Raw genomic sequence first — 12,594 nt, 5'->3', positions numbered from 1 at the left:
ATGCTCGAGTCTCTGCCCTATATGCTTCGTGGCCAAAAAAACCTCGCGGGGTTTGCCTGCCATGCACAAGCGATCCCGCATGTTTTTTCTGTGGTGTCTAATAACCATGAAACATGCTGGGCGGGGACTCAAGCATGTCACTCGAGCACCCGTGATACATGGTGCATACCCGTGTACCTGATGCAAACTCAAGTAGTGAGCACTAATGACAACTTATTCAATATGATGACCTAATGTTATCAAATTCTATGTCATACCTCAGGATTCAAAATGTTCACTATACCCCTTGATAAAATCCTTGAGGGGTGTAGTTTCTTTCCAAAATGGGGTCACTTGTGGGGGGTTTCCACTGTTTAGGCACATCAGGGGCTCTCCAAACGCGACATGGCGTCCGCTCTCAATTCCAGCCAATTTTACGTTCAAAAAGTCACACAGTGCTCCTTCCCTTCTGAACTCTGCCGTGCGCCCAAACACTGTATTTTCCCCACATATGGGGTATTGGCGTACTCAGGAAAAAATTGCACAACAGTTTTTGGGGTCCATTTTCTCATCTTACCCTTGTGAAAACAAAAAAATTGGGGCTAAAACATTATTTTTGTGGAAAAAGTTTGATTTTTTTATTTTCATGGCTCCATGTTATAAACTTCTGCAAAGCACTTGGGGGTTCAGGGTGCTCACCACACATCTAGATAAGTTCCCTGAGGGGTCTAATTTCCAAAATGGTATCACTTCTTGAGTTTTTCCACTGTTTAGGCACATCAGGGGCACATCCGCTAAGCATTCAAGTAAATTTTACATTCGAAAAGTCAAATGGCGCTCCTTCCCTTCCAAACCCTGCCGTGCGCCCAAACAGTGGTTTTCCCCCATATATGGGGTATCAGCTTACTCAGGAGAATTTGCACAACAAACTGCATGGTGCAATTTCTCCTGTTACCCTTATGAAAATGCAAAATTGGAGGCTGAAAAACATTTTTGTGGGAAAAATGTGAAAATTTTATTTTTATGGCTCAATGTTCTAAACTTCTGTGAAGCAGCTGGGGGTTCAAGGTGCTCACCACACATCTAGATAAGTTCCCTGAGGGATCTAGTTTCCAAAATGGTGTCACTTGTGGGGGGTTTCCACTGTTTAGGCACATCAGGGTCTCTCCAAACGCAACATGGCGTCCGCTAATTATTCAAGCAAATTTTACAATCAAAAAGTCAAATGGCGCTCCTTCCCTTCCGAACCCTGCCGTGCGCCCAAACAGTGGTTTTCCCCCACATATGGGGTATTTGCTTACTCAGGAGAAATTGCTCAACAAACTGCATGGTGCAATTTCTCCTGTTACTCTCATGAAAATGCAAAATTGGAGGCTGAAAAACATTTTTGTTGCAAAAATGTCAACATTTTATTTTTACGGCTCAATGTTCTAAACTTCTGTGAAGTACCTGGGGGTTCAAGGTGCTCACCACACATCTAGATAAGTTCCCTGAGGGGTCTAGTTTCCAAAATGGTGTCACTTGTGGGGGGTTTCCACTGTTTAGGCACTTCAGGGTCTCTCCAAACGCAACATGGCGTCCGTTAATTATTCAAGCAAATTTTACATTCAAAAAGTCAAATGGCGCTCCTTCTCTTCCGAGCTCTGCCGTGTGCCCAAACAGTGGTTTTTCCCCACGTATGGGGTATCTGCGTGCTCAGGGGAAATTGCACAACAAATTTTGAGGTCCATTTTTTCCTGTTACCCCTGCGAAAATAAAAAAAATTGGGTCTAAAGTAACATTTTTGTGAAAAAAGTTAAATGCTCTTTTTTTCTTCCACATTCCAAAAATTCCTGTGAAGCATCTGAAGGGTTAATAAAGTTCTTGAATGTGGTTTTGATCACCTTGAGGGGTGCAGTTTTTAGAATGGTGTCACTTTTGGGTATTTTCTGTCATAAAGACCCCTCAAAGTGACTTCAAATATGATGTGGTCCCTAAAAAAATGGTTTTGTAAATTTTGTTGGAAAAATGAGAAATCTCTGGTCATCTTTTAACCCTTATAGCTCCCTAATAAAAATAAAAATTTGGTTCCAAAATTGAGCTGATATAAAGTAGACATGTGGAAAATGTTATGTATTATCTATTTTGTGTAACATATCTCTCTGATTTAAGGGCATAAAAATTCAAATTTTGAAAATTGCGAAATTTTCAACATTTTCGCTAAATTTTCATTTTTTTTCACAAATAAACGCAAGTGATATCGAAGAAATTTTACCACTATCATGAAGTACGCAAGTGGAGGCCCTAGAGGAGATGGAGGAGGTAGAAGGAGTGGAGGAAGTGGGAAATGCAGAGGTTTATTCTGCAAGCCTTGGAGATTCCAAGACTTGTGGAGCAGCCCCTTCCCCTCCTGTCCCCAGTCATCCAGTGCCCAGTCAGCGAGATGTAACGCATGCTTACTTGTCCAGGTGTCTTTGGCAGACATTGATTTATTCAAGTAGCAGGTGATGTTGTCTGCGACATGCTGGTGTAGCGCAGGTACAGCATTCTTAGAGAAGTAATGGCGACTGGACAACTGGTACTGGGAAACTGCGATGGACATCAGTTTTCTTAAACCGTCTGTATCTACCAGGTGGAATGGCAGCATTTCCATGACCAACAGATTAGAGATGCTGGAGTTCAACCTCTTAGCTTTCTCATATATAGGGTGAAACAATCTTTTACGTGACCACAACTGCGAGACCGAGGGCTGGCTGCAGTGCTGAGAGAGGGCGGAGTAAGGTGAACAGGATGAACTGCTCAACTGTGAGTGAGAAGCTGGCTAAGATGTTATGGTGGATTGAGAAACATGTGGTGTGCTCAGTGAAACAAACACAGCAGGCATGTTCGCTTCTGTTACAGCCGATGGCTTCTCAGTCAACCTGACTGGAGTGGGTAAAGAACTGGAGGTTCTGCAGTTAGAGACCTGCATAACAATACTTGGCACGGTAACAGAGGAGGAGGAAGAAGCAGCAGATGTGGTTGATGGGGCGGCTGATGGTTGTTGAGGTTAACTGGTCCTCATTTTATCGCAGTGAGATTGCCAGAGTAACGCATGTTGATTGCGCATGTGAAGGTTCATGCATGTAGTAGTTAAATTATTGCACTTTTTCCCTCCACTGAGTTTTTTCTTGCAAAGATTGCAGATAACGTGAGTTGGCTCATCCTTTGCGGTGTCAAAAACGGCCCAGGCTAGGCAACCCTTGCTGCCCCTGCGAGCTGCAGACTTGTGACCACTGCTGGTCACAGCCACTTCTGTGGCTAAGGATACAGTGCTCCTCGTGCTTGCATCACTCCGTGTCTGCGCCATAGGGTGCAACGTATCCTCCTCGTCTTCCTCCTCCTCCACCTTCTCAGATGAGCTACTCGGCTGCATGTCTCTGGATTTACACCAAGTGGGATCTACAATCTCATTGTCATCAAATGTGTTATGCCATTCCTTGCCCTGAGAGTCACCCTTCTCCTCTTCTTGCCCTGACAGCACAATAGAGTGCGCTTGAGCCTCAGGTATCTAAGTCTCATCAGGATCACCTCCCCGGGGGTTAACATCTCTGGTGACAAGGGTCAGGAACCTGCTCGGACCCTACTTCGTCCTGCCCCAAATCCAACCTAAAAAAAATTTGGGCATCGGTGCAGATGCTTTCCTCCTCTTGACTCTGTGGATCTTTGGAGTACACTTCTGATGCCCAATGCATTGAATGTGTGAACAGTTCTGCAGACTCACCCACCTGTGGTTCCCTACAGTCAGTTGGGCAATTGAACAGTTGTGACGTGGGGGGAAGCAAGGGTAATTGGGGTGCCAGCTCTGTGGACTGTACTGTGTGTGGTGTTGAGGTGGAGGAAGAGGAGGAGATGCCACTTGCAGCATCGTTTGCCATCCACTGGAACACATTCTCTTTCCGGCCCTCATCCACAAGGCGTACCGCTGTATGGCTGCCAGAGAAAGGGAGTGGAGTAGCCCATCCAGTAACAGTAGTTGTCAGTTGTCTTTGGATAGGACATGACTGTGTTGGTTCACTAGCGCTTTCACTAACATTACCACCTACCTAACGTATACCTTGAACACCAAGCCTATTCCCCCTTCCACCATGACCTTGCTTTTTCCCACTCATGTTGCTCATATAGTGTGGGAGGAGCATGCTATTAGCAACCAAAAATTAGTTTTTTTACTCTGCACCAGCTCTGAAAACACCTGAGTTTCAGCGGCACTAACTGACAATGTGAAATATGGCTTGCTGTATCACGTTAGCAACTGAAATTTTTTTTTCTCTGCAATAGCTCTGCACATAGCTGAATTTCAGTGTACTAAATGACAAGGTGAGATGTCCCCTACTGTATCACGTTAGTAACAGAAGAAAATATTTTTTTAATGTGGGTGAGGCCTGTATAACATAGGAGATATGCTCCAAAAAACTTCAAACTGAGATGTCCCCTACTGTATCATGATAGTAACAGAAGAAAATATTTTTAGTGTGGATGAGGCCTTTATAACATACAAGATAAGCTTCAAACAATTTCAAACTGAGATGTCCCCTTCTGTATCATGTTAGTAACAGAAGAAAATATTTTTTTAGTGTGGATGAGGCCTGTATAACATAGGAGATATGGTCCAAACAATTTCAAACTGAGATGTCCCATACTGTATCACATTAGTAACAGAAGAATTTTTTTTTTACTGTGGATGAGGCCTGTAAACAGAGAAGATATGCTCCAAAGAATTTCAAACTCAGATGTAGCATACTGAATCACATTACTCACAAAAAAAATAGATTTTTTAAATCTGCATACAGCTTAATTTCACCACCACAAAATGACAAGGTAACTTATGGCGGACAGTATCATGTTTGTGACAGAAAAAAATATATTTTTTACTCCTGCTAGCAACAGAAAATAATGGTTTGTTTACTCAGTCTGCACACAGGTGAATTTCAATGCCAAAAAATGACAAGGTGGCTTATGGCGTGCAGCGTCACGTTACTCACAGAAAAAAAAGGATTTTATACATCAACATACAGCTGAATTTTACCCACACAAAATGACAAGGTGGGCTACTATAGCTTGCTGTATCACATTAGCAAATGAAAAAAATTGATTTTTGTACTCTGCAAGAGCTCTTCATACAGCTGAATTTCAACCCCACAAAATGACATGGTGGGCTACTAGGGCTTGCTGTATCTCATTAACAAGTGAAAATAATATATTTTTAAAGGTGTACTCGTGCATGGAGTGCAATAGAAGCAGTGCACAACAGACTTCTATGACATGTACCCTGCTGTCATTTTGTGGACCTCAGTAATGGCACAAGAAAAAAAATCTGCTGGAAGGTCGATTTGACAGCCACACAGGACACTAGTGTTTAGAGATGAGCGTTGTTCTACTCGAACTGTTCGCCAATCTCAAATTCGAGCTGTTTTGGGCGGTGTTCGAGCCGTTCGGCGAACACGAACAATTTGAGAAAAATTCGGCTGTTCGAGGTTATGTTCGATAACTGTTCGTGCACCAAAATCATAACTGGATTTTTTCTCAGTAATGATGAAAATTAATGTTAATACGCAGTTTGAGTGTACAGCGGGGTGGGGGGAGGGGCAGGGGATGGATCTCTGCAGGAACAATGAAGATCTCCATTTTTTTTCCTCTTTCCCGCATTTACAGTGGGGAGGTGCAATCTGTCAGCCTATCAGCAGCGCACACACGGAGTGAAGTGCTTTTTTTCACACAAGCAAGGGCATGTGTCATTGGCAGTGTATGTCACATGTCCTTGCCCTATAAGACCAAGCCATTTTCCCCGTCGCCACCATTTTCTCACTGCTGCAGCTGCGTGTTAGACGGCACCGCTGTTGCTGTGTGCGCTATACCTTGTTAATTTCAAGCCAATTTTCGCACAAATCTACAGATAGCTTGGGAGTAGGGAATAGTTGTGATTGCAGTCCTTTTAAGGACTAGGTTACAGCATTTCCTACGACTTTTATCAGGCAGGTCTGTGCTCCTAAATAGATAGATTGTGGGAGTAAAGACTAATTGTAATTGGAGTCCTTTTCAGGACTAGGTTACATCAGTTCCTATCAGTTTTTGCCAGGCAGGTCTGTGCCAGTGCTGTGCAAGTTTTTTTCACAGCATTTGGCTGAATCTAGCAAAGCTAATCCTTTTTGGCCTATTGCAGAGTGTGTTAGTCAGTGGAGTAGCCTATCTGTGTTGCAAGATATACCACCTGTGTATAGAATACCAATTTTTTTACTGCACCTAGTGAAGTAAAATCTTTTGGGCATAGCATCATTCTATTAGTCCATCTATACTGACCTCCATCAGGTTACAAATTGAATATAATTTTTTTCTGCATCTAGCTCTGAAAAAATATTGGGCTTCTAGCTGTGTGTGGGACTAGTTCTATTAATCCATCTATACAGACCTCCATCAGGTTGCAAACTGAATATATTTTTTTCTGCATCTACCTCTGAAAAAATATTGGGCTTCTAGCTGTGTGTGGGACTTGTTCTATTAATCCATCTATACAGACCTCCATCAGGTTGCAAACTGAATATATTTTTTTCTGCATCTACCTCTGAAAAAATATTGGGCTTCTAGCTGTGTGTGGGACTTGTTGTATTAGTCCATCTATACTGACCTCCATCAGGTTGCAAACTGAATATATTTTTTTCTGCATCTACCTCTGAAAAAATATTGGGCTTCTAGCTGTGTGTGGGACTTGTTCTATTAATCCATCTATACAGACCTCCATCAGGTTGCAAACTGAATATATTTTTTTCTGCATCTACCTCTGAAAAAATATTGGGCTTCTAGCTGTGTGTGGGACTTGTTCTATTAATCCATCTATACAGACCTCCATCAGGTTGCAAACTGAATATATTTTTTTCTGCATCTACCTCTGAAAAAATATTGGGCTTCTAGCTGTGTGTGGGACTTGTTGTATTAGTCCATCTATACTGACCTCCATCAGGTTGCAAACTGAATATATTTTTTTCTGCATCTACCTCTGAAAAAATATTGGGCTTCTAGCTGTGTGTGGGACTTGTTCTATTAATCCATCCATCTATACAGACCTCCATCAGGTTGCAAACTGAATATATTTTTTTCTGCATCTACCTCTGAAAAAATATTGGGCTTCTAGCTGTGTGTGGGACTTGTTCTATTAATCCATCTATACAGACCTCCATCAGGTTGCAAACTGAATATATTTTTTTCTGCATCTACCTCTGAAAAAATATTGGGCTTCTAGCTGTGTGTGGGACTTGTTGTATTAGTCCATCTATACTGACCTCCATCAGGTTGCAAACTGAATATATTTTTTTCTGCATATACCTCTGAAAAAATATTGGGCTTCTAGCTGTGTGTGGGACTTGTTCTATTAATCCATCTATACAGACCTCCATCAGGTTGCAAGCTGAATATATTTTTTTCTGCATCTACCTCTGAAAAAATATTGGGCTTCTAGCTGTGTGTGGGACTTGTTGTATTAGTCCATCTATACTGACCTCCATCAGGTTGCAAACTGAATATATTTTTTTCTGCATCTACCTCTGAAAAAATATTGGGCTTCTAGCTGTGTGTGGGACTTTCTCTATTAGTCCATCTATACTGACCTCCATCAGGTTGCAAATTGAATATAATTTTTTTCTGCATCTAACCCAGCCAATAGTTTTGGCCTAATACCACAGTTTGGCCACTCAGCTCTGCTCGGTTCCCATCCATTGTTTTTTTGTGCAAACAACTCCAGAGTTGTTAATTAGTTAACCACCAAAATGAGTGGAAAAAGGCCTGCTGCTGGTGGAAAGGGGAATAGGCGTGTTGGGAAGGGGAAAAAAGGTTGTGTCCGTGGGGTAGGTGTTAAAGCAACAGTAACATCTGCAGAAGAAAGACCATCTTCCAGCCAAACTAAAATGTCTACTTCTTTTAGCGGACAATGTGATAAGATCCCTTTCTTACGGCCACGCCAATCGCTACAAATTCCAGATGAGGCACAAAAACAGCAGGTGCTTCAATGGATATCAAGTGCTCCTTTAAGTGGGCTCTCCTCCACATCAACTTCAACATCACAAATACTCCAGTCCTCAAAGGTGTCACCCCAATCGCACTTGCTTCCTCACAGCTCCCAAATCTCCAGCTGCCCGTCTGAGTATGAGGTAGAACAGATGGTTGAGTCTGCAGAGCTGTTTACTCATACTATAGCCTGGGAATCAGAGGTCGACTCCAGCGCTTCTGTGAATCCAGACGAGGAAATGATCTGCACTGATGCCCAGAATCTTTATGCGTCGGATCCAGGACCAGACGCAGAAGTTTCTGACCATAATGTAGACCCTCATTCCCAAACTGTAACTCCTGTTGGTGGAGACAATGAGGAAGACGATGATAAGACTCAAATACCTGATTGGAGCGACAAATTTAGTTTTTTTTCAGGGCAGGAACAGGTTGGCTCTGAGGACGACGGGTCTGATAACGCACAGGGTGATGATGATGAGGTTGGAGATCCCACTTACTGTCAACCCACAGTCAGCCAAGAGATGAGGTCAGCAGAGGAGGTGGAGGAAGATGCTAGTGACGACGAGGTCAGGTTGCGCCTTCCTGGACAGAGACGTAGTACTGGAAGCACGTCAACAACTGCATCCTCAAACACAACTCTGCCTCTCACCACAAGTCGTGGTGGCTCTTCAGGTCGCATGGGTGCTAAGCCTTGCATAGCCTGGGCATTTTTTCAGATCGATAAAGATGACCCAACTCGTGTTATCTGTAACATTTGTCAGAAAAAGCTAAGTAGAGGCCAAAAAATAAATACTTTGAGTACTTCATGCATGAACCGGCACATGGACATGAAGCATAAGTTGCAGTGGGAAGCTCAGTGTGCTACAATGTGGCCTAGCCGGCCGGGCCAACCACCGTCTGCCATATCTTGTGCATCCGCGGCCTCTTCATCCTCTGTGACTGGGGGGACAGCAGTCACACCTGTTTTGGGGCGCAGACCTGCCACCTCTTTACCCGCAACAGCCAGCGTGATTGGCAGGTCATCATTTTCTTTGGAGGTGGTAACACCAGCTGGTGTTGAGCGCTGTCCGACATCGATAGCACCACCTTTGGATCAAGGCAACCTAACATGTCCGCCTGCATCTTCCTCACAGACCGGCAGTTTGCCGGCGACACCCTTATCAACCCCGTCTAAGCACAATAGCCAGCCCTCGGTCCCTCAGATGTGGACAAGTAAAAGACCATTTCCTCCTAGCCATGAGAAAGCTAAGAGGTTGAATTTCACCATCTGCAAGTTCTTGGCTACAGAAATGCTGCCTTTCCGCCTGGTGGACACAGAGGATTTTCGAGACCTTATGTCCGTCGCAGTGCCCCAGTACCAGATGCCCAGTCGGCACTACTTCTCAAAGAAAGGTGTGCCTGCGCTCCACCAGCATGTCGCACACAACATCACCGCTTCTTTGAGAAACTCTGTGTGTGACAGGGTGCATTTCACCACAGACACTTGGACGAGTAGGCATGGACAGGGGCGTTACATGTCGCTGACTGGGCACTGGGTAACTATGGTGACAGCAGGACAAGGGGCTGCTGTCCAAGTCTTGCCGTCTCCACGAGTTGTGCGTCAATCCTCTTTATGTCAAAGTTCCTCCACTGCTTCTGCCTCCTCAACCTCCTCTCGGTCTTCCACCTGCACCAAAAGCCTGTCTGGTCATGCCACAAGCTTTCTAACTGCGCAGAAGGGATCCTGCACACCTCCTTACTATGCTGGCAGTAGGGCTCAACGTCATCAGGCGGTTTTTACATTGAAATGTCTGGGAAATGTGAGTCACACAGCTGAGGAGTTGTGGTCAGCTCTGGAGAACCAATTTCATGAATGGTTGTCTCCACTGGACCTGAAACCAGGGAAGGCCGTGTGCGACACTGCTGCAAACCTGGGTGCGGCCCTTCGCCGGGGCAATGTCACACACGTGCCTTGTATGGCTCACGTGTTGAACCTGGTTGTCCAGCAATTTTTAGCCCACTATCCCAGACTAGATGGCCTTCTGCAGAGGGCACAGTCGCTGTGTGCTCACTTTCGCCATTCGCATCCCGCAGCTCAGCGACTTACATCTCTACAGAAGTCGTTGGGCCTGCCACTTCACCGGCTAAAATGCGATGTGCCTACCCGGTGGAATTCAACTCTGCACATGTTGCAGCGACTGTGGCAGCACCGACAAGCCCTGGTGCAATACGTTCTGACGTATAGCCTGGGCCAACGAGATCCAGAGGTGGGGAAAATCACGCTGGAGGAGTGGTCTCAGATCAGGGACCTATGCACCCTTCTGCACAGTTTTGAAATGGCGACAAAGATGTTTAGTGCTGACGATGCCATTATCAGCATGACTATTCCGGTGATTTACATGCTGGAGCACATGTTAAACAGAATTCGGAGTCAGGTGGTGGCACAAGAGGAGGTGGAGGAAGTAGAGGAGGAGGAGTTGTATGCGGAAGGGCTAACATCTGCAAGGTCCAAACGGTCGGCAGCACCAAGGCGGCAGGCATGTGAGGGTGGGGGAGATGGTTTTACCAGGGCGCATGGTAGCAGCCAAACTAGTGAGGAAGGTGCAGGAGCCCAGGAAGAAGTGGAGGACGAACTGATGGAAGACTCATCAGATGAGGGAGACCTTGATCACATTTCTGTTGTGCGAGGTTGGAGGGAGAGGACAGAGGAAGGAAGCATGATTGTTACCTCGCCACCAACACAACAGGGACTTGGTGCTCCTGGATGCGCAACACACATGAGTGCCTTCTTGCTGCACTACCTGCAACATGACCCTCGAATTGTGAGAATTAGAAATAATCCTGACTACTGGGTTGCCACACTGTTAGATCCCCGGTACAAAAGTAAATTTGCAGAAATTATTCCTGCCATAGAAAGGGATGCACGCATGCAGGAGTATCAGCAGAGACTGTTGCAGAATCTTACATGTGCTTTTCCACAAAATACCAGTGGTGCACGTAGTGAATCTCACAGTTCCAACTTGCCAACCGTGGGACCGTCAAGTGTTCAGCACTCAAACCGTAACAGAACCACAGTATCTGCTGGTAACATCAATTTTGCGGAATCATTTCACCACTTTTTTAGCCCATCCTTTGCAAGGCCACAGGAGACAAGAAGTCTGACACATAGTCAACGCCTAGAGACGATGGTACAGGAGTATCTCCAAGTAAACATTGAAGCCATGACTGTGTCACTGGACCCTTTCTCTTTTTGGGCTTCCAATCTGGATACATGGCCGGAGCTAGCCACTTAGGCCTTGGAGATCTTGTCATGCCCCGCAGCCAGCGCTCTGTCTGAACGTGTGTTCAGCGCTGCTGGTAGTGTGCTGACAGATAAGCGCACGCGGCTCTCCACTGATAATGTAGACAGACTCACGTTCATAAAGATGAACAAATCATGGATCCGAAACGACTTTTCTACCCCTGTGTCATCCTGGGGAGAGTAAAAGCTTGATGATTGGTTAAAATCACCCTACCAACCGTTTTAAGCTTTCAAATTACTAATCATGTTTATCTGTATCTTGGCTGGAAAATAATTTGGGCTTTGTAGCAGTGTGCAGCACTGATTCTATTAGGCCATCTATAATAAGCTCCACCAGATTTAAAATTACTAATCATGTTTATCTGTATCTTGACTGGAAAATAATTTGGGCTTTGTAGCAGTGTGCAGCACTGATCCTATTAGGCCATCTATACTAAAGCTTCACCAGATTTAAAATTAATAATAATTTTTAGCTGCATCTAGCCCAGAAAATAATTTTGGTGCTCCGAGATGTGCAAGACACATAAGTGCCTTCTTGCTGCACTACCTGCAGCATGACCCTCATATTGTCAGAATTCGAAGTAATCATGACTACTGGGTTGCCACACTCTTAGCTCCCCCAAACTTTTCGATCAACCTTTTCATTTTAATAAAGACCAAAAAAATGGTCATTTTTGAAATTATAAGCATTAGCAGGTTGTTAGAAACTGAAATCAAACAGTTTTCAACTCAAAACTTTATTCTAGGTGATGTTACATTTTCACATAGGACCCCTTGTTCGAAAGGAGCTTCTGAACTCTCTCGTCCATTGAATTTGTCAGGTTTTGGATGGTTTCTGCTTCAATTGTTTTGCAGGAGGACAGAATACCCTCCCAGAGCTGTTGCTTAGATGTGAACTGCCTCCCGCCATCATAGACACTCCTTTTAATGATGCTCCAAAGGTTCTGAATGGGGTAGAGGTCAGGGGAGCATGGGGGTCACACCATAAGTTTGTCCCCTTTTATGCCCATATCAGCCAGAGATGCAGATGTTTTATGTGCAGCATGAGATGGTGCATTATCATGCAGAAAAATGATCTTGCTGTGAAATACACGGTTCTTCTTCTTGAACCATGGCAGGAAGTGCTATTTGAGAAAATCCACATACATTATGGAGTTCATCTTTAGCGCCTTCAGGGATCCTAAAGGGGCCGACAATCTCTCTCCCCATGATTCCAGCCCAAAACATTACTCTACCTCCTCCTTGTTGGCGCTGTAGCCGTGTTTGCGTGGGGTGTCCATCAACCAGCCATCCTCCACTCCATCCATCTGGACCATCGAGCG

This window comes from Phyllobates terribilis, unplaced genomic scaffold, assembly GCF_046119375.1.
Source record: "Phyllobates terribilis strain yellow unplaced genomic scaffold, ASM4611937v1 Scaffold_11__3_contigs__length_659146591, whole genome shotgun sequence".
In the NCBI taxonomy this organism is placed as follows: Eukaryota; Metazoa; Chordata; class Amphibia; order Anura; family Dendrobatidae; genus Phyllobates; species Phyllobates terribilis.
Note: the sequence above shows the minus strand (reverse complement) of the source record.